This window comes from Oryctolagus cuniculus, chromosome 10 (genome assembly GCF_051225735.1).
Source record: "Oryctolagus cuniculus isolate XC-2025 breed Fujian yellow rabbit chromosome 10, ASM5122573v1, whole genome shotgun sequence".
NCBI classification, from domain to species: domain Eukaryota; kingdom Metazoa; phylum Chordata; class Mammalia; order Lagomorpha; family Leporidae; genus Oryctolagus; species Oryctolagus cuniculus.
Genome location: NC_142876.1, coordinates 87,993,870 through 88,015,899, shown reverse-complemented (window position 1 = coordinate 88,015,899; position 22,030 = coordinate 87,993,870). Strand labels below are relative to the sequence as shown.

At 40.9% G+C, this 22,030-nt stretch overlaps 1 protein-coding gene across 16 annotated transcripts in view; it reads right to left on the bottom strand.

Annotated features, from left to right (window-relative positions):
* The window catches only part of LOC138843963 (uncharacterized), a 291,590-nt gene that overhangs the window by 137,779 nt on the left and 131,781 nt on the right, over window positions 1-22,030 (bottom strand). For all 16 annotated transcript variants that reach the window (XR_016214241.1, XR_016214240.1, XR_016214239.1 and 13 more), the window contains one exon: window positions 428-499. The gene's annotated coding sequence lies outside the window, so the exon portion shown is untranslated. The remainder of the gene's footprint in view (window positions 1-427; window positions 500-22,030) is intronic.

The window sequence follows — 22,030 nt, the reverse complement described above, 5'->3', positions numbered from 1 at the left end:
CATACTGTGACACTGATGACTGAAGAATTTCATGGGGGAAAGAAGTAACTTCTTTGGATCAGTTTGGGGAGACGTCACAGAGGAGGGATGTCCAAGCAAATTGCAGTATGTATGAAAGTCCCAGGAGGTGGAAGGACACATTATATTCTAGAACTCTGGGTAGTGGGGAGTTGCTGGCAGTACAAGAGGAGTAAGGTGTGGAGGAGCAGATGCCCAATCACAAACCACTTTGCTTACCTGGCTATCTCACTAGCACACTGTGAAGCAGATTAAAGCTTTTCACACTGTAAAAACCTGCAAATCACCCAACGAGAACCTTCCCATTTTGCATCTCTAATGAGTTTCTTGGTGATGCCAATACTGCCAGTACATTTAATACCATGCTTTGCATAACAACATTTGAAAGCTTTAAAGACTAAAAACCAACCTGCTGTAGTGGGGTGATCCTATTAGGCTAGGCGATGTGGAAGAATTAAGGCAGGAGACCACTTCAGAAGCTCTGTCAAGATGGAAGAGAGAATGAAGACAGGAATTAGATTTATTGTGTCAACTTGAATGGGCTACTAGGGAGTAGTAAGGAAGTTACTCGCTGGGGCTGGCTCTGTGCTATAGCAAGTAAAGTCCTGGCCTGCAATGCCAGCATCCCATATGGGTGCCAGTTTGAGTCCCGGCTGCTTCACTTCTGATCCAGCTCTCTGCTAAGGCATGGGAAAACAGTAGAAGATGGCCCAAATCCTTGGGTCCCTGGGAGACCTGGAAGAAGCTCCAGGCTCCTGGCTTCAGATCTGCCCAGCTCTGGCCATTACAGCCATTTGGGAGTGAACTAGCAGATGGCTCGCTCTCTTTCTCTCTTTCCATCTGCCTCTCTGTAGCTCTGCCTTTTAAGTAAATAAATAAATCTTTTTTTTTTTTAAATTATGCCTTTACTTTCCTGGTTCTTTCTGGATTGGTATTACAGAAAATGAAGAATTTTTAATTTGTGTTCTTAAATATATTTGATGAGTGCTTATTTTTTAATTTACTACATTTTAAACCTCTTTTTAAAATTAATTTCATATCATTATAGTTTTAATGATCTGTGACTATTTTTAAAATCTACTGTATATGAGAGTAATTGACATACTTTAACTTCATTATTGTTTATGGCTGCTGCCTATATACCTGCTGAACTATGGTCTTTTTACTTGTTGAACTCTTTATTCAGTGGAGCATTAAGCTTTTGACTATAATATAAATTAAAAATATGTTATCTCAGGGCCACTGTTATGACGCAGTGGGTTAAGCTGCTGCTTGCAGTGGTAGCATCTAATATGAGGCGGTTGGAGTCCTGGCTGCTCCCACTTCCAATCCAGCTCCCAGCTAAGGCAGAGGGGAAAGCAGTAGAAGATGGCCCAAGCGCTTGGACTGCTGCCACCCATGTGAGAGTCCTAGGGCAGAGTTCCAGGCTCTGGCTTTAGCTTGGTGCAGTCTTGGTCATTGTGGCCTTTTGGGGAGGAATCAGTGGAACGAAACTCTCTCTCTCCCTATAACTGTGCCTTTCAAATAAAGAAACTAATTAATAAGTCTTTTGAAAATCTTATCTCAAAAATAAGAGAGAAAAAAATAAAGAAAGAAGGAAGGACGGAAGGAAGGAAGGAAAGAGGGAGAGAAGAAAAGAGAAAAGAGAGGAACGGAAAAATGAAATTATGATTATATTCTTAGAAATGTATCTATGTACTACATTAAATCTGTTCTCTTTATACTAAAATAAAAAGCACATAAAAGTTAATTTCATTTGAATGTGCAAAGTCTACTGTTTAACAAATGATATATAATCAGTTATCTCAAATGAGCTAGATTTGTTGTTAAAATAGATTTCTGGTGAAATGAAGTTGTCACAGGGTAATGGAAGGCAATGTCCTTTTAACCTGGAAAAAAAACACTGGTTCCAAGCACACCAGAGACAACGAAGTACATTGGTTTGTGTAAGAATTATCTGGGGGCCGGCGCCACAGCTCAATAGGCTAATCCTCTGCCTGTGGCGCTGGCATACCAGGTTCTAGTCCTGGTTGGGGCGCTGGATTCTGTCCCGGTTGCCCCTCTTCCAGGCCAGCTCTCTGCTGTGGCCTGGGAAGGCAGTGGAGGATGGCCCAGGTCCTTGGACCCTGCACCCCATGGGAGACCAGGATAAGTACTTGGCTCCTGCCATCAGATCAGCACGGTGTGCCGGCCGCAGCGCGCCGGCCGTGGCAGCCATTGGAGGGTGAACCAATGGCAAAGGAAGACCTTTCTCTCTGTCTCTCTCTCTCTCACTGACCACTCTGCCTGTCAAAAAAATTTAAAAAAAAAAGAATTATCTGGGCCAATTATTAAAAGTACAGACTTGCCCTCCATTCCTCATCCCTCCTACTTTCAAGGCCTTATTATGTGGGACTAAGACATCTGCATCTTTAACCAGCAGCTTCATTAGATTCTCATATGTAAAGCACACAAGAATTGTCAGAAATGAATTGCCTTCTTATCATATATGACATTATTACTGATTAAAAAACATAGACTGGGGCAGGCGCTGTGGCACAGCAGGTTAAAGTCCCAGCCTGCAGTGCCAGCATCCTTTATGGGTGCCAGTTTGCATCTTGGCTGCTCTACTTTCCATGCAGCTGCCTGCTCATGTGCCTGGGAAAGCAGGGGAGGATGGGCCAAGCCCTTGAGCCCCTGTACCCACGTGGGAAACCCGGAAGCAGCTCGTGGCTCCTGGCTTTGGCCTGGCCCAGCCCTGGCCATCGTGGCCATTTGAGAGTGGATGAGAGGATGGATGACCTCTCTCTCTGTCTCTACCTGTCTCTGTAACTCTGCCTTTTAAATAAATAATTTTTTTAAAAAAAAAGCATATGTGGAACCTAAGTAGGAAGTCAGGTAGGAATAAATGAAGCTGGAACAATTTTTTTCATAATTTCTGTGTTGTACTGTGTTAACTCTACCCCTTATCTGTCAATCCAATATACCCATGTTCCCATAATGCATCTGTTTCTCATTCAGCACCAGGAAGGAGGAGTTGCCGTGATGGTCTTATGTAAATTGAGCTCCCTGGTGTGGGGGCCACAACACTGGCAATCCTCATGCACACTAAACTCCACTTCATTTGTATACTCAATTAGGATACCATGCCCTACCTCAGAAAAGGGAGCAGCCCTTTGGTTTTTGGCTTCTGGACCAAGTTTATGAATCATTCTCTGGCCTACTCCCATGATCTATCCTCCTAGGCAATTCTCTGTTCCATTCATGATGGATATCTCTCCATATGGGGTTGCCTATACTCATGCATGAATGTGTATTCACTCTTTCTTAAATAAATAAACCTTATTTATTAATATTCATTCATTTATTAAATACAACTCGATGTCACTTGTGCACCATATTTATGCCTCTGCTTTGAATTCTTATCTCTGTGGGGGAAAGAACATAAAATAAGAATTGAGTTACTTATGGCTGTAAAAATACCACCAAACACAAAGATGAAATAAAATGGTCCCAGCTTCCTATGAGTTTATATTCTCAAGGGGTTAAGTGATCAGGAAATATTTTACATCTCTACTAAAGATCCTACTCTTATATCTTGCTTGTAAAGGCTCTTATACATGGCAAGGTTCATACTGCATAATCACTGTTGATAATACAAAGTAATTTCAACATGTTGTAATATTTACTGTTTCACTTGATTTTATGAAATCAGGGAAAACATGATTTGGAGGCAGTAAGGATCTTGTTGGGTATCACAGAGCTGGTGAGTGGCAGGAACATGGAAGCAAAATTAAGTAACATCTGGAAAAGCAGCAAGGCCAGCAGTCAGACTCTTCTGGAATTCAGCTGCCTCTCCAGCTCTCTATGAAGATTTGTGGTTCTCAAGCCCAGCTAACATTACATCACACGGGGAGCTTTTGAAAGCCTGGGTTCCAACGTCATACCCCTGGCCTATGTGGGAAAGAGGCCATTAGCATTTTTGAAAGCTCCTCAGATGGATTAAAAAAAAAAACACATGGTGCTTGGTCCAATAGGCTAGAAGATTGGGAATTCTTGTGGGGAGTTTTGGCAACGCATAGAGATACCATGAATTTAACGAGCCTTCAGTCTTAAGGTCTTCATGTTCACATGGCTTACTGACGAGGGTATGCTTTTGAATTTTTGTCTTTTGACACAAAAATTGAGGCTCTTGGGTCCACTTGGATCCTCTGAGAAGCACACACTAAAATCAGATTAGACATGCGAAAGCTTTCAGAAGAGAGCAGGAGTTGAAGTAGGTAGAGAAAGCATTTATATTACGACGCAAATCTGGAGCCTTGGATAGGAGAGAAAGAAAGATGGACGAGAGAGGTTGTGTAGGGAGAGCCTCAGAGCACAGTGACGTTTTGGGGAGAGAGGGATCTAGTCTGACAGTACCATGGCTCACGATGGGAATTGCTAGTAACAATTCCTAGGCCACATGCACAGCTTCATTCTGTAAAAACTGACGGAGTAGCTTGGCTGTCATGTGTGATTTCTCTCCAGTGAATCACTACTGAGAGAATAAACATTACCAAGGCTCCCATCAATCTACCAGCTTATTGTCCTCAGGGACCTGCCATTTAGGAAAACAGGTGAAATTGGGATTTATTCATTCTGTTGTTCACACAATGCTTTTCAATAAGCGCTTTTCCAGGGGCCAAACACTATGCAACGCCCAGACATTCAGGGTGCAAGACCTGGTTCCTGTTCTTATTGGGTCTGTATTTTAGTGAGAGGAGACAAAACAAAACCAATGCATGTATAATTAAATAAAATGAATACAGCTGTCTCAAATGTTTAAGAAGGACCCTCCAAATCATGATAGAGAGAACTGGGATTGGGAGCTATTTTAGATAGGGTTGGGAGGGAACTCCTCAATGAAGTGAGGGCCATTGACACACAGGGAGCTGAATTTTGGGGCCAGGAGTGGAATGAGAGATAAAAGGTAGAGTGTTGCAGGTGGAGGAGGAGCCCTCAATTTGTGCTAAGTGTTGGCTTAAGCCTAGTGTGCCTGGAGCACATTGAGCAAGGCCTACCCAAGCACAGAGGATTCAGAGGAGGTGGGAAGGTCAAGGAGCCTCAGCAGCCACAACACGGAGTTGCAAATTTAAGTGCAAAGGAAACTCATGGTAGGATTTTAAGCACTATGCTGGCGCTGGGGAGGGCATGGGGGACATGGCAATACTGTGGCCCATGCGTTGTGGGGTGAGAGAGGGAGGCAGAAAGATCAGTTAGCAGACTTCGTTCTGAGATCTGTGGTTGAGTTGAGGGCCCTGAGAGGAAGCAGCACAGGAGATGTTTCCACTGTCAATTCTCTGCAGTCCCTCAGTGCTTCAAGACCTGAGGACAGGGCTAAGAAGGCATTTATTCCACAGTGTGTCTGGGGATAGCTTTGGTAAACAATATCTGAGTTCACAGCACAGATTAAAAATATTTCCCATCATGTCCTACACTCATTTTCACCTTGATTCTTTTACAGTATGACTTAGATATTTGCAGTAAATATCAATTTATAATTTACTATGTATAATTGCTTCTGATATTTTCTTAGCTTTATCTCTCAAACACATACATCCCACTGTGGTTCACTGAGTTCTTACCACATGTCAAGCACTAGATGGTGACATAAAGATAGGCACATATACAGAAGGGGACTTCATAAAGTTCATGGAAATGGACTTGAAAGCATGTCCTGGTGATTAGAATAATCTAAAATGAAACTGAATCTTTGTGATATGATGGAATAATAGTTGTAATGATAATAATAGCTAAACTTTAATAATATGTAGAAGAATTATTTCTTGTTTTCATGCTCAATTCACAGTTAAAAGCAGTAGACATGCTAATGGAAACATACTGATTAAAGTATCTGAATAATGAATGGATCAATATAAAATTTCATAAAAGCAGTCAATCATTTTGGTGCAAAAAATTTTTGATGCAAATTTTTTTCTGATAATACATGGGAAAACATATATTAGGATAAAATAATGTACTAAGTCCAAAAAATTTTTGGAAACACTTTGAAGTTCTCTCTCTAACACATACACACACATGCACAGCCACAATCAGGAGAGGCTTTCAAAAATTTCACAAAAATGCATACTGCGAAAAACTATGAATTTCAAAAATGCTTTGCCATAAACTTACCTTTTAATTCTGTTTTCATATGAGCTTTTCAAATACTTCTCAGATCTAACTCTCTTCTTTTTCAAGTAAGAAAACCAGGCTTCGGGAAGGGCACGGTGGCACAGTGGGTTAAGCCTCTGCTTGGTATGCTGGCATCCCATATTGGAGTGCCAATTGGTGTCTTGAATATTCTGCTTCAGATCCAGCTATCTGTTAATGTGACTGGGAAGGCAGATGATAGCCCAAGTACTTGGGTCCCTCCCACTCATATGGGAACCCAGATGGAGTTCTAGGCTCCTGGCATTGGCCTAGCTCAGCCCTAGCTGTTGGGAACATTTGGAGAGTAAACCAGCAGATGGAACATCCATCTCTCTCTCTCCCTCTCTCTCTGTCACCCTATCTTTCAAGTAAATGAAAAAATAAAACCTTTGAAAAATAAAATTTATATGGTACAAAAAAATTTCAGCTTAAATGATTGAGATCATTACTAAGATCATACCACTTACACAGAGAACTAGCATTTGAACAGTCTTCCTGATTTCAAAAACTTGTTTTATGCCACTAAGATGTAATACCTGAAGATCATTTTGCATATTTTTCCTTGAACTTTAGAAAAGATAAATTCTTATGCAAACATAGAAATGGCAGTCTTCATCTGCCCAAATCTGATTCTGTTTGCATTAGGAAAAAATCACACTTGGTGTGGATGGGACACTTGCTTTTGTGAACTGGAATTCACCATTGGAGATCTTTCTTGCTGATCTCATCAGTGACTGGCAGATTTCTTTTCATGGTAAAAAAAAAAAAAAAAACTGAATCTCAATATCTCTTGGGATATCCTTGTACAATTCCATGCCCAGAGATATATTTCATTTAAAAGGAATATTTAATAGAAGTTCCATTTATTTCCTAAAGAAAGTTTCAACACATCTTATATCTGTGGCATGAGTCACAGCTTCCAAAATATTTTTCCTTTGTATCATTTGATCACGGGGTGGGAGTAGGCAAAAAAAGTCCCGTGCTAACAAACTGTCTGCAGTAGAGGAGATGCTAAAAGGAAATGAAATGAGTACAGCATGTTTCTAGATCTAAGACCCATAAGACCTCCTCCATAGGGTCAGCAGGAGGACGCAGATGTTAGGCTTTTACACTTTTACAAACACAATTACTCATATTTAGAGTACATTAGCTTTACATACAGGTTCACCCGCATGCCAGGCCAGGATGAACTCTGGTCCCTTTGGAAAATGGGCTGACTGGTAAAATGTCCCTAGCTATATGCAAGAATGGTATAAATAACATAAATGAAGATCTTTTCTATACTTAGCTGTTCCTGGCAATATAACTATATTGATTTCCTGTTATTGTTTCCATTTATTGCTCCTTTTGTTTCCAGATGGCCTCTATCAAGGATTTTTTTCCTTTCATGCATCAAATTCCATTCCATTCAGAATCAACTTGATCCAAATAAAACTGTAAGAGGTCCTTTTGCACAATACAAAAGCCATGCTCCTGCTTTGCTTCACAATGGAACAGAGAAGGAACTGAGAATGTTCAGACTACAAAAGAGTCAGACAGAGTATGAACTCATTCTGCAAACAATGAAAGGGAGCTCATGAAAATGTGCAATGCAGCCTGTTTGGTAAAGCCTTAAAAAGTAGGAATCAAAAGCAATGAGCATAAATCATTGACTCAATCTACCTACCCATCCATCCTCCCTCTCTCCTTTCCTTCCTTCCTTCTTTCCTTTTTCCTTCCTTTTTTCCTTCCATCTATCTACCCATTCACATACTCACCCATCCATCCATCCACACACCTACGTATCCACCTATCAACCCCTGAAAGCAAAGTGGACAATCCAAATACTCAGAAGTTTGATTTTACTGTTCACGAAATCCTTTCCTGTGGAAGCAACATTCAAATTGAGACAAGAAGGATGCCATCATCATGGCCAGATGAACAGAATAGGTAGGCAATCCAAGGAAAGGGAACAGGAGGGGTAGGAACATACTTGGCACATTCAGGGACCTACAAGGGAGCCAGTAATTTAAGTGGCATGGGGGTTGAGGTACTTTAAAGAAGAGCATGGAATGTACCAGGAGCCAGTCCATGGAGGTAAGCCACGATAAAGCAAACTCATTGTAGCTGGATGTGAATTACACACTGCTATCACACATATCTGTCCATAAATAGCTTGGGCTAATAAGCAAGGAAGGGAAAGCAGAAGTTGGGCAACACTTGAAGGAAAAAGCATTGGTTAAGGAAATGAAATCAAACAGGGAGGAAGAATGAAGGGGAATTACACGGTGTGTCAGGTCTTTTGTATACTGAAGATCTGTAATTCCATTATTCCAACAAGTATTCAATGTAGACAATGCAATCTTTTAAGAAATTCTAAAGTTTTCCATCTTCTTACAGTGAATTGTATATTTAATGGATATGGGGGTTTATGGATGCTGCAAATAAAAAAAAATAAAACTGTGAGAGAGAAGGTAGGGTAGAAGTAGGGAGCATAGCTGGTGTGGTGTGGTAGTTAAGGCACAGACTTGAGGCCAATGCTGCTGGGGTTCAATTTCTAGGCATATAACCAACAATATTATAGTCCAGTGCCTAAGAACATAGACTCTAGTTTTTTTGCAACCATATCCCCAGGCCTAGAACAGCATTTGGCAGTATAATAAACATTTGATGAAAAAATGAATATATGAATGAACCAAAGCTGCCCCTTTGTTATTGTGACATGATGATTGCTCTGATTCTATGCATAAGTTCCAGGAAATGACTGAAAAAGGCAGGACAAAAAAGAAGAAGAAATAATAGGCTTCTAAGCAAAATCCGCCTATACGCCATTCCTAGGAAAGGGAAATAAAACCATACAGCCTCTCTTTGCACTTCCCTGGGGTTCAGCTCTGGTCATTTCTCTCTCCCTTCCAGGCTGCCTGTGATATTCATTTGACCTGATTTTTCCTGTACAGTGCTGCAACTAATGATTAGCAGGCTTGCCTTTGTGTGCATTTGAGGGGATGGTCAAGACTTTCCTTGTAGAGAGTTTTACTTCCAGCAAGAACACTAAACCATTTTATTGACTCAGAGCACAGGAAGCTGCCCCATCAATGGCAAAGTAACCCACAGCCAGAGCAAGAGCTCTGTGCTAACAGGGAACGCTAAGTGAGGAAGCAGAGGGCTGTGCAGCAATCCTTCCTCTGGTGCTTACTGTCCTGGACCAGACCCCAAGCATTCCAGCAAAATCTCTGCATTATCTAGAGTTCCTGGAATTAGCCCAGGAAGGACAACACTCTCTGCCCAGAAAACATTAGAACATCAAAGGGCAGAGTCTGATTGGCCATGTTTCCTGAAGCTCAGTCAGTGCACAATGGTGAGAGTCAGGGTTCTCTGCAGATCTATGATGCAAACACTGAAATTCTGTCGTTATTACAGAAAGAGATCATAGCAATACCATGGGGAGATCCTGAATGCATTGCCAGCTAGTGGCTATTACTTACTAATTGCCTATCAGATGCCAGGCACATATATTATACCATATGGGATTGTAGTGAATTCCTGAGTCCCCAAGAGCCCCCTTCAAGCTGTTGCTGCAACTGTTGGGAAGTCCTGCTGACAGACAGCCCTGTCTCCCCAGCTCCTTTAGTGCCTTAGCCATCCAGAGCTGCCTTCCCCAAGGTCACACCCTTCCCTGGGTGACTCACCCCCAAGATCTGATTGGGGTGGAGCTAGAAGGGCTGTACCAATCCAGGACAGCTTTTTTGGGTGCTACTGACTCCAAAGTTCCCTGTGGAGTGAGCAGGGGCTGTCATTGGACCTCCCTGGCAGGTCAACCTCTGCTGCTTCCCAGTTCTGCTTCTACCCTTTCTCCTCACTGGGTATTTATCCCAGTTCCCTCATTAATAAATATCCTACCTGTTAAATGCTGTCTGAGTCTTCTTCAAGGAAAACCCAATCCATGATGACAATATTGTATAAAAACCATGTGATGGAAGGTTTCCTTGCCTTGTTCCCCCACCTCCACCACCAAAATGAATTGTGCACTTGCCCACCAGCTTCTTCCCTGTCTTTGCTCTCTGAACCAGGTTCCATCACTCCCACATACATACACAAGGAAAAATCAACTGAGAAGAGAGAGGGGTGAATGTCATTGGGAGAAGGCAGACCTACAGTCAGGTGGTTGGAGAATAGCTGCAAAGTGCTACAAGAGGTTGTTTCCCGCCATGTGCTGCTTTAACAATTCAAAAAACAAGTAAGTGTTTTTGTTGTTCTCAAACAGCTTTTCTAGACTGTGTTCTTGGGCTGTGACCTGACTCTTTAGTAACTGGGACTATGTAGTCTGGCTATAGTAGGGTTACAATTACAACAAGCCTCAGAGTTAGGTGTTATTATTGCTGTTTTATAATGATGAAACTGACAAGCAAACACTGCATTCAGGATCCGTTTTGGTTGGGAGACCTTGCGTCTTAAAATGATGAATCGTAATTGCCAAACAAGGGGACAAACAACTTACACTTCCTACCAAATATACCATCCCGAATTCTTTATAGAATTAGTCACTTTAAAGTACTTGTTATCGTGTTAGTTACAACACAATGATAGGAAGTTAATAAACTACAAGATTAATTTTACTACCTTAAACCACAATATTCCCTGTAGCCTGGTGTCCTTGTATTGGTTATCTAGCGTTACAACACGTATTACCTTCAAATATCATGGCTCATAGTAACAAATGCTTCTACTTTCTTACAGTTCCAGGAGATCAGTAGTGGCTTAGCTGGGTGATTTCAGCTCCTTGTGATACTATAGTCAGGATGTTAGCTTGGGGCTTTAGTTAGGAAGGCTTCACTGGAAATGGAGATTTCTTTCCCAGGATTGTACCCCTCCTGGCTGTGGACTGGACCCTTCATTTTTCCTCTTCCATAGGACCTTCTATACTACTACTTGAGTCTCCTCACAACATGGAAGCTGATTTTCCCACAAGTGAACCATCTAAGAAGGAGAACCAGAAGGAAGCTGGAGTACCCTTGATGACTAAACGCAGAAGCCACATACCATCTCTTCATCTACATTCCATGCATCCGCAAACATTTAAATTCAGCCGATATTCAAGAGAAATGGTATTAAGCTGCACGTATTCAAAGGATTTACAGGTGTAAGTTAAAACTTCCACAGGACCACTCTTTGGGTGGCTTAAAATTTGCTACTAAGGGTGGGAAGTGCTTGTCTTCCAGGAAATTTAAGCCAGAAGAATGAATGAATCAGGCTGCCAAAATTTACTATGTGGCAAGTTTGCCCCAGCTCACAGGAGCGAGCACTTTAAGAACACTTTTATTCCTCCAACAAGAATATTGAAAATTATTTTACCAAATATTTATTACTGAAGTAATAATGCAATGGAGGAGGAAACCTGAAGTTCTTGCATGCCCAGAATCCATTCCTTCTTCTTCTAGTTTTATTTTAGGAAACACCCATTCAACTTTCTCAGTCCATGCGGAACTGTTGGTGATTTCAATCTACTTTCTTCTGTTCCAGCAATGAGCATGTGATTCAGTTCTGACCAATCAGTGTGTTTGTTTGCCATGGTCACAATGATTGCTACTGGAATAGTCACAAAAACCACACGGGTCCAGTAAAAGTCAATCCCCAAACTATGTTGGAACTAATGGAAGCAGGTTTTTTGTCATTTATTTCCTGCCATGATTCCCAGCACCTTCTATACTGTTAGGAGAATTTGGTTGAGAATTGTATCAGCACAGAGGAGAAATGCCATCCAGACAGGGGGAGAGGGATACACAGAGGGAGAGATGGAGAGATGAAGAGATGGACACAGAGAGAATGAATGAATGAACGAATGAATGGGGAAGTAGGATAAAGGGGTTGGGAGAAGACTGGTTCTTGGTGGTATTATTATTTGCATCTAGAAAATCCAGGCTGATTCCAGCCAGCTCTGTCCCTGGATTTTTTAAGCCACAAGCCAATAAAACCTCTACATTAGTTATGCTAGTTATAAAAAAGTCTTAACGTACTTTCATAAGTAATACCATGTAAATATTTATTATATGCCAGGAAAGGTGCTAAAACTATAATATCATCTCATCTATTTCTGAAAACAATAACAGTTTTAGGGAGATACTATTATTTTCTTTTGCCGATGAGGTTCAGTGAGGATGGGGAACTTGTCATCAGTCACACTTCTAATGAGTAGAGAAGCTGAGATCTGAATGAAGGCTCCAGTAACCAGATCGCACACTCTCAGCAACATGCTGTGTTGCTCATGTTTACTGGGCAATGTGTTAAATTTACTGAGCTGACGAGTTTGGTTAGAGTAGTCACTGCAACCAATATTCACAGCCCAATGCTCTGCTAAATTTACATGGATTGTCTTGTTCAATCCACACCTCAACGTTGGGATGGAAATCCCACCATATCCATGTCACATGGATGATAAAGCATGATTAAGCAATTCATCTAGTTACATCTGCTGAGCATCTCCACGTACATGCTTAGTGTCAACAAAGATATAGTGGGTAATAGAGTACATGGATATTTCAGAAACAACACCCAGGTACAATTCAGAATGAATTTTTAAAAATTCCCTTTCTATGAGGGTGACAAATCCATTACAGTTTTCCCAGGACTTTTCCTAATTTAAAAAGTGAAAGTTAGGCTGATCATCCTACTTTCCATAGATGGTGACAAATATGCACACTGGAACATTTGCCCTTGGCTGGAGGGTAAAAAGTAGGGAAGCATGGCCTGGCGACTCCTTCCCAGCCAGTCTGCAGAGAGAATAGACATTTCTTTGTGTTTGGGCGAAGTTAAGAATCCAGGAGTGGCTTGGCTGCCCTTGAAGCTCACCCATGGTGAGGGTTGGAAGGCTGACCACAGGAAGCTGCAGTATTAAAGGCACCCATAGCATCTGGTTCCCAATGTCCTGAGCCTGGAGGTCCTGTTTCTGTTCATCACTGCTGTCCGTGGCAGCAGAGGGGTCTGTCTATGTCAGGGAGTGCCCACTGGTATGGCGGGAACTCTCTGTGGAGTACTTGTGGGTGGTAGACAACACAGAGCCACAGTCACAAGCTGTGGGTTGGTAACCACCTCTGTCACTAATTCTGCATGGCTCTGGGGTCTTGGCTTCTCTCATCTCTACAGAGAAGTGAATAGCAGACACCTTGAGGTTTTTGCAGTGCAGGTTAGTAAGTGACATGTACTAATGCTTTGTACACTGAACTGGTCCAGACGTAATGGAGTCTGCAGTAATTCTTTTGTCATAGCTTCTTGAAAGAAACGTCTTTCTAGTTTGCCTCTCTGTTTTTTTAACACTTTTGAAGGATGCCATTCAGATACCAAAAATTCCAAATAACTCTATTTGGAAGGCAGCATAACAGTCCTTTAATAATGTCCATTTCTGAATTCCTAAAACATATGATTGTGTCACGTTGCAAGCAAAGGAGAGTTAATGTTGCAGAAATAATTAAGGATTATAATCGGCTAACCTTAAAAAGGGCCCTTAAATGTGGAAAAGTGAGGGATAAGAAATTTTGGATAACATCTTCAAAAGCACAGACAACAAAATCAAAATAGACCAATGTCATTTTATCAAACTAAGAAGCAGAGCAAAGGAAACAGTCAAAAGTGTGCACAGACAATCAGGGATTAATATCCAGAATATATAAGGAACTCAACAGCAAAAAAAATACAATCCCTAGCTGGCATTGTGGCATAGCAGGTAAAGCTGCCACCTGTGACACTGGCATCCCAGATAGGCATCAATTAGACACTTGTTTGCTCCATTTAAAAAAAAAAGTGGAAAAATAGACAAATAAAAATGGACAAATGATCTAAATACACATGTCTCAAAAGTAGACTAATGGACAATAAGTATAGAAAACATGCTAAATGTCACTAATGATCAGGGAAATGCAAATCAAAACCACAATGAAATAGCATCTCACCTCAGAATGATTACTCTCAAAACAGATTAAAAATAACCAGTGCTGGAAAGGATGCAGAGAAAAGCTAGCTCCTAGTGTTGGTGGAAATGTAAATTGGTAGGGTCATTATAGAAAGCAGGATGCAGAATCATTAAAAAACTAAAAATGGAACTTTCATATGATTCAGTAATCCCACTACTAGATCTTCGACCAAAGAAAATGAAATCATGGCCGGCGCCGCGGCTCACTAGGCTAATCCTCTGCCTTGTGGCGCCAGCACACCGGGTTCTAGTCCCAGTCAGGGCGCTGGATTCTGTCCCGGTTGCCCCTCTTCCAGGCCAGCTCTCTGCTGTGGCCTGGGAGTGCAGTGGAAGATGGCCCAAGTGCTTGGGCCCTGCACCCCATGGGAGACCAGGAGAAGTACCTGGCTCCTGCGTTCGGATCAGCGTGGTGTGCCAGCCATGGTGGCCATTGGAGGGTGAACCAATGGCAAAGGAAGACCTTTCTCTCTGTCTCTCTCTCTCACTGTCCACTCTGCCTGTCAAAAAAAAAAAAGTAAATGAAATCATTATGTCAGAGATATTTGTTCTCCCATATTTACTGCAGCACTCTTCACAATAGCTCAGATACAGAATTAACTTGGACGCCCACCTATAGACAATCAGAAAAAATAGATATGGCATAAATACAAAACAGCATATTATTCTCCCCTAAAAATGAATGAAATTCTGTCATTCATGGCTAAGTGGATGTATCTGGAGAACATCATGTTAAATGAAATAAGTTAGGCAGAGAAAGACAAGCCATGCATTTCTCAACCATTTTAGGACTAAAAAATCAACTTCATAAAAGAAAAGAGTAGAACAGTGATCACTGGGCACTAGGTAGTACAGGGCAGAAGGAGAAGAGTAGGAGGTTAGATAATCGGCACCAATAATACAGTTAGAAAGGATGAACTTACATTTGATGTTCTACACTGTAATAAGGTGTCTCTAGTCTATAACAATCCATGTTACATTAAAAAAAACTAGAAGAGTTTGAGGATTCCCAACAAACAGAAATGATTAATGATTGAAGAGATGGAAAGGCTCATCACCCCGACTTTAACACTGCACGTTGTATACTTGTATGGAATTTTCCCACTGTACTCCACTCTACAAGTAGGTACAAATATGTGACAATAAAACCTAAGAGAGTCAGAGTTACAGAGCATATGGAAAATGCAACTGTCCAGTGATGGCATGGAACATGTCACAGCCAAGGAATGTAAGCTGCCTCTAAAAGCTAGAAAAGGAACAGATTCCTCTCTCAAGTATTCTCTGGAGTATTTTTCCTAGAATTTCTTCAGGAAGACACAAAGATGCAGTCATTGGAAGTAATAACAGTTTAAAAAAAAAACGCTGTTAATTTCAGTTCTACTGTATACTTCCTAGGTCATCTAAGCTCCTCTGGTCCCCTCTGGAGGTTTACTGAGATCCGTATTTGAGGATGAATGGCAAGGCAGCTAGTGTTTCCTCTGAGCTGATTTACAGCACAGCATTTTCCCCAGAGTCTCTAAAAAACAACCAGCCTAGCCAATAGCAAAGGGAATGCAATTTGGAATAAGATCGATAAGGGTTAAATTGTGACCCCCCCCCCCCACACACTACTTACAAGCTATGTGACCTGTGCCAGTCACACATCAGTCAAAGAATGTTTTCTCAAGGACAAAAGGAGGTTGACCAGAATACCTCTGCAAAGACTTAGGAAAATGAAATATAATAATGAGGATCAAAGGCTTTGCCTGGAAGTTGCCTCAAGATAAATCCTCCAGAAACATGAACTGTTTTGCTACTGTCCATTTCTGATCTAAGGGAAATAAACAAGAATCAAAGCTCCCCAACATGCAAAATGACCTGCGAGAGGATGGGCAGAGCCTGTTGATCAGAGGCAGAGGGAGAAATCCAGAAAATGAAGAATGGGCAAATACCCACCCACTCTGGCTGATGGCAGATCCTTGCATAGGACTAACTGAGTCCTCATCAAAGGCTCATTCAATTGTGCCAGTCTTTCCAGACTTCTCAAAACCTGAGTGTGAAGAATGGCCAACTAAATGGTGGCATACAATAAGCAATCATTAAAATTCATTTGTAGCCCCATGTGCTATTTTCCTGGAACACATCTTACTGAAGGTCTTGATGGTGATAAAGGGACCAAAGGTTCTAGCAAGAGATGGCATAATTTAGTGGGCAGGGTGGGAGCTTCGGAGGCCCACAGTTTTTAATTCAACTCCTAGCTCTGCGATTAGCTACTTGCCCCTATTTCTTTGTCAATGTGAAGGAGATAATGCCATCTACTGCCCAGAGAGCTTTTCAGGATTGGAATGTGATATATAGGTGAGACTTGAACAACTCCAGGTATTCTGGGCCAGAGTAGTTGTTACGTATTACTGATATGCAAACTAGTATAATTGGGTTCCAAAGGTTTAACTATAGTACTGGCTACCTCACTTCACATGCCCTGGAAGAAACCCATATCAAGTCTGAGGCTGTTCCTTGTCCCTCCTTACAGGGCTGCTGAACTTGGTAATGGCTGTGGGTCCTGAAGCAACCTTGTGACTCAGATCCATCCATGTTCTCAGTCCTGCCCATTGAAAAGTCTCAAGAAACTTGTTGCAACCCCTGGCATTAGACCCAACAACCTCAGTTCCAACTATGGACCCTGAATTCAGCCTGACAATTGACCCAGAAGCTTGTTTCAAGCCCTGCTAGGGTCCCAGAGTCCCAGAGTCAGTCCCATGTGCCTGAGAACCTAAAAGAACCATGTCCATATCCACTCATGTCTCTAGTAACAGGTATACCAACTGCAGACCAACTACTTGTCCAGGTCCACTTGTACTTGACTCTGATTGCAGAGGCAATCACACGAGTTGGAAGACCTGGTCATAAAATCACTACCTGCAAGAGGTATTTGTACACCTGTGTTCACTGTGTATTATTCATAATGCCACGGTACACAAATACCCTAAGAGTCCATTGATGAGTGAATGGATAAAGAAAATTTATTATATACATATCTTCATGTGTACACACACAGAGAATGAGAATATTTTGATCTTAAAAGAAGAAAACTCTCCCATTCGCCATGGCATAGATGAAATTGGAGAACATCATGCTAGGTGAAATAAGCCAGAGACAAAAAGACAAAAATGAGTGCTGCAAGACCTCGCTTATATCCAGGTCTCTGCCCATTTTCCCTTTCTTGTAACAGAACACTACACCCTGAACAATTAATGAGGAGTGGAAGTGTATTTAGCTCTTTGCTGTGGAGACTAGGAAGTTCAATAACATGGCTCCAGCACCTCCTGAACATCTACTGACAGACCCTATTGCTGGGCACAATATACTTCAAGGAATTGCATGGTGAGACACAGTAGGTGTGCCAAAGCTAATTTTCATAACAAAGCTACTCCTTTGATAATCCCTTAACCCATTAATCAGCAGAGCCCTTGTGATTCAGCTACCTCCAATGTCTCACCTTCAAATAACACTAACTTGACTCTGGAGATTAAATTTGCAGCATATGAACTCTGGGGGCAATGTAGAAGCTGATGCAAGTCCATTCCATAGTAGCAGAAAACAGAAGAGTGGCTACTAGGGGCTGATGTGGGGAGGGTGATATGGGGAGATGTGGGTCTAAGGATACAAACATGCAGGTTTAAGGTGAAAACAGTTCTAGAGAGCCATTGTTCAGCATGGTGGCTATAGTTAATAATGTGCTGTATTTTGAAATTTGCTGAGAGTAGATCCTGAGCATTCTCACTTCACACAAATGCATACACAGAAGTGTTAACCATGTGAGCTGACAGATAATTAGCTTTGTTGTGGGAATCATTTCACAGTGTGTATCAGAACATCAGCCTGTATACCTCAAATATTTACATTTTTTAATTTATCAATCATACCTTAATAAAGCTGGGGGAAAATACAAGTTGAGCTGGTTACAGTAATTCTCAGAGCCTTTAAGAAGCTAATGAGATCTGTGATCCTCCAAGAAGAGGACCCTTACCCCATGACTGCTAGATGAATTTGTCGTGGAATGCTTGCTCTCTAGTACACTTCTTCGGGAAATGCTGCCCTTTCAGGCTTACACGCATCCTTGCTCTCCCTGGTAAAGCAGAGATTCGTACTGTTCTCACGTGGTTCCCAGTGATCATCCTGAAAGATCATAAAGTTCTTTCTTTTCCTCAGAGCACTTCATTTTTGTCAACTCTGAATGGAGTAGACCCAAGTGTGAAGTATTTTTGAAATAGAGTTGAGTCACTGGTGAGTTGGAGTAAACGTATGGGTAAAAATATCACATTTGTGATTCTCATACTTTTGTGGAAACTAACAAATCTATCTCATCGAAGAAGAAAGAGGAATACTGGTCACTACTGAGTATGGTGTGGAGAAGGGGCAGGGAAAAAGGTTAGATAAATGGCCCCAAAATACATTTGGATGGAAAAAATTAGTTTTGGCATTCTATAGCCTATTAGAGTAACAATGAAAATTTCAAAATAACGAGACTGGTATACAATTTCTAACGTATAGAAACAAATGATGTTTGAGGGTATGGAAATAACTAATTATCTTGATCTGATCATTACTTGTGGTATACATGTATTGATTTATCCTGTGTACTGTAGATAGTTACACTTGATATGTGTCAATGAAAAGAAAAAAAAAATATAAGGCACTGGTTGCCTGTTTCCTGAGGAGATACAGAGCTTTGTGACTGAACTGTGCTCTCTTTTGCTAACAACAAAAGAAGGAAGTAGTGGAACATGGTTTTGAAAGAATGGGAATAAGAATTATGGTCTGGGAATATTTAACCCTGGAGGAAAGTTGTAGTTATATATGGCTTCTTTTATCCATTCTCAGCTGACTTCATACACCATTTAGCAAACAGAAGACTGTGCCCAGCATTACACTAGGGGTAGTATAGGAACAATAGGACTGCATATGCCTTGTCCTCCAAGACCATATGATTGTGATGTCACATGAAAAAAACACTAAAACAGGAATAACTTTTCATTTGATGCATTTTAAGTTCAGGCATATTTTAATTAATATAAAAATTAAAAAATACTTGATTGGAAATATTTGCTGCCGCTTAAAATCTATTTGCTGGACTTCGAGACTTAAGACAACTAGAAAACCAATCTTCTTTTGAAAATCACTTTGAGAACATCAAGGAATATAGAAATACAAACTCCATCTTGGAGAAATGGTGACTTGATCAGCATAGCCCTGACTGTTAATGAACAACTTAATACATTATCCCTCTTAGTTTTTTTGTCTGTTCTACTTAATATGACTGGTTTAATTCTGTAATTAATACACAGTTATTCTTAAGTGTTGAAATTTAACTGAAATGTGATCCCTGTTAAACATAAGAGTAGGAATAAGAGAGGGAAGAGATGTACAATTTGGGACATGCTCAAGCTGACTTGCCCCAAATGGTAGAGCTAGAAACATACCAGGGGACTCCAATTTAATCCCATCAAGGTGGCATGTACCAATGCCATCTCACCAGTCCAAGTGATCAATTTCAGTTCACAATTGATCATAATGAAAGGACTAAGAGTCAAAGGAAGCACATAAACAAGTCTAGTACCTGCTAATACTAACTGATAGAATAAATAAAGGGGAGAGTGATCCAACACGGGAAGCGAGATACTCAGCAGACTCATAGAATGGTGGATGTCCTAAACAGCACTCTGGCCTCAGAATCAGCCCTAGAGGCATTCCGATCTGGCTGAAAAGCCCATGAGACTATTTCAGGCATGGAAAGCCAAGACACTCTGGCAAAAAAAAAAAAAAAAAAAAACCAAACAACTAAACGAAAGATCTCTGTGAGTGAGATCCCAGTGGAAAGAACAGGTCTTCAAAGAAGGAGGTACCTTTCTCTGAAGGGAGGAGAGAACCTCCACTTTGAATATGACCTTGTCTAAACAAGATAGGAGTTGGTGAACTCAAAAGGCTTCCATAGCCTTGGAAACTCATGACTGGTGCATAGGGAGATTACTGATGCCATAAACAGGAGTGTCAATTTGTAAAGTCAACAACAGGAGTCACTGTGCACTTACTCCTCATGCAGGATCTCTGTCCTTAATGTGCTGTACATTGAGACTTAATGCTATAATGAGTACTCAAACAGTATATTTCGCTTTGTGTTTCTATGGGGGTGCAAACTGTTGAAATCTTTACTTAATGTATACTAAACTGATCTTCTGTAAAAAAAAAAAAAAAAAGAAGAAATTATCAATTCCCAACTTGACTCTCACTGGGATTAAACATGACAATAGGTCTGATCTGATTTCATCATCATTTAAAAAATCATCTATTATTTTTCACTTTATGTTTGTGTGGGAGCAAACTGTTGAAATCTTTACTTAATGTATGCTAAACTGATCTTCTGTATATAAAGAGAATCGAAAATGAATCCTCATGTGAATGGAAGGGGAGAGGGAGTGGAAAAGGGGAGGGATGCGGGTGGGAGAGATGATATGGGGGGAAGCCATTGTAATCCATAAGCTGTACTTTGGAAATTTATATTCATTAAATAAAAGTTAAAAAAAAAACAAAGTTCATAAAGGCATGTAATTTCTCAGAAGGACTCAGGTGATGGTTGAAGACAGGAAGATAATTGTAAAGTCTGTATAAGGAGCATCTGGACTTGTATGCACCTAGACTCTGACTGTCATGACCCTGCACGAAATGAAAAGAATGGTCCCTGAAGGAAGTGAACCAAAAGGTCGTGGGATCCTAGACACAGAGGATGACAGAAAAGAGATGTGGATGGCAAAAGAGAGCAAAGTGAATCTTCTCTACAAAAGATCCGCAGTTCCATACCTCTGTCTGATCCAAAGCTCTTTAAAAAATTATTTAAGGAATACAAACTTCATGCACTTCATGCATTTAATATATACATATTTAGTAACACATTGATTCTTCCCACCCTATCTTCTCCCCACTTATACCCCCACCCTTCTTCCACCTCCTCTCCCATTCCAATTCTTATTTTTCACAAAGATCTATTTTCAGTTAACTTTAAAGAAGATTAACCCTACACTAAGTAGAGAGTTCAACAAATAGTATGAAAAAAACAAACGAACAAAAAAATTGTTCCTCAATAGTCAAGACAAGTGCTATTCAAAGTCACTGTATCACAAAGTGCCAATTTCACTCCTATAGATTACCTTTTAGGCACTCTACTAGGTACCACAGTTCAGAGAGAACATATGCTATTTGTCTTTTCAAGACTGGCTTATTTCACTAAATATAATGGTTTCCAGTACATTCATTTTTTTAATAAAGGCAAACTTTTATTTATTTGAAAGGCAGAGAAACAGAGGCAGAGAGAGAGAGAGAGAGAGAGAGAGATGTCTTCCATTTGCTGGTTCACTCCACATATGCCTGCAAGGGCTGCAGAGTTGGACCAATCTAAAGCCAGGAGCCAGGAGCTTCTTCCAGGTCTCCCATATAGAGGCAGGGGCCCAACGACTTGAGCCATCTTCTACTGCTATCCCAGGCCACAGCAGAAAAATGAATCAGAAGTAGAGCAGCCAGGACTCAAATTGGCATCTATATGGGATGCCAGCACTGCGGATGGTGGCTTTTCCAACTACACCACAGGGCCAGCCCCCAGTTATATCCATTTTGTTGCAAATGATAGGATTTCTTTTATTTAACCATGTGTAGTATTCCATAGTGTATATATACCACAATTTCTTTATCTAGTCATCAGTTGATGGACATCTGGGTTGATTCCTTATCATAGCTATTGTAAATTTAGCTGCAGTGAACATGGGTACAGATCATTCTTTCATATACTGATTTCATTTTCTTTGGGTAAATTCCCAGGAGTAGGATGGCTAGGTCATAAAGTAGGTCTATATCCAGCTTTCTGAGGTATCT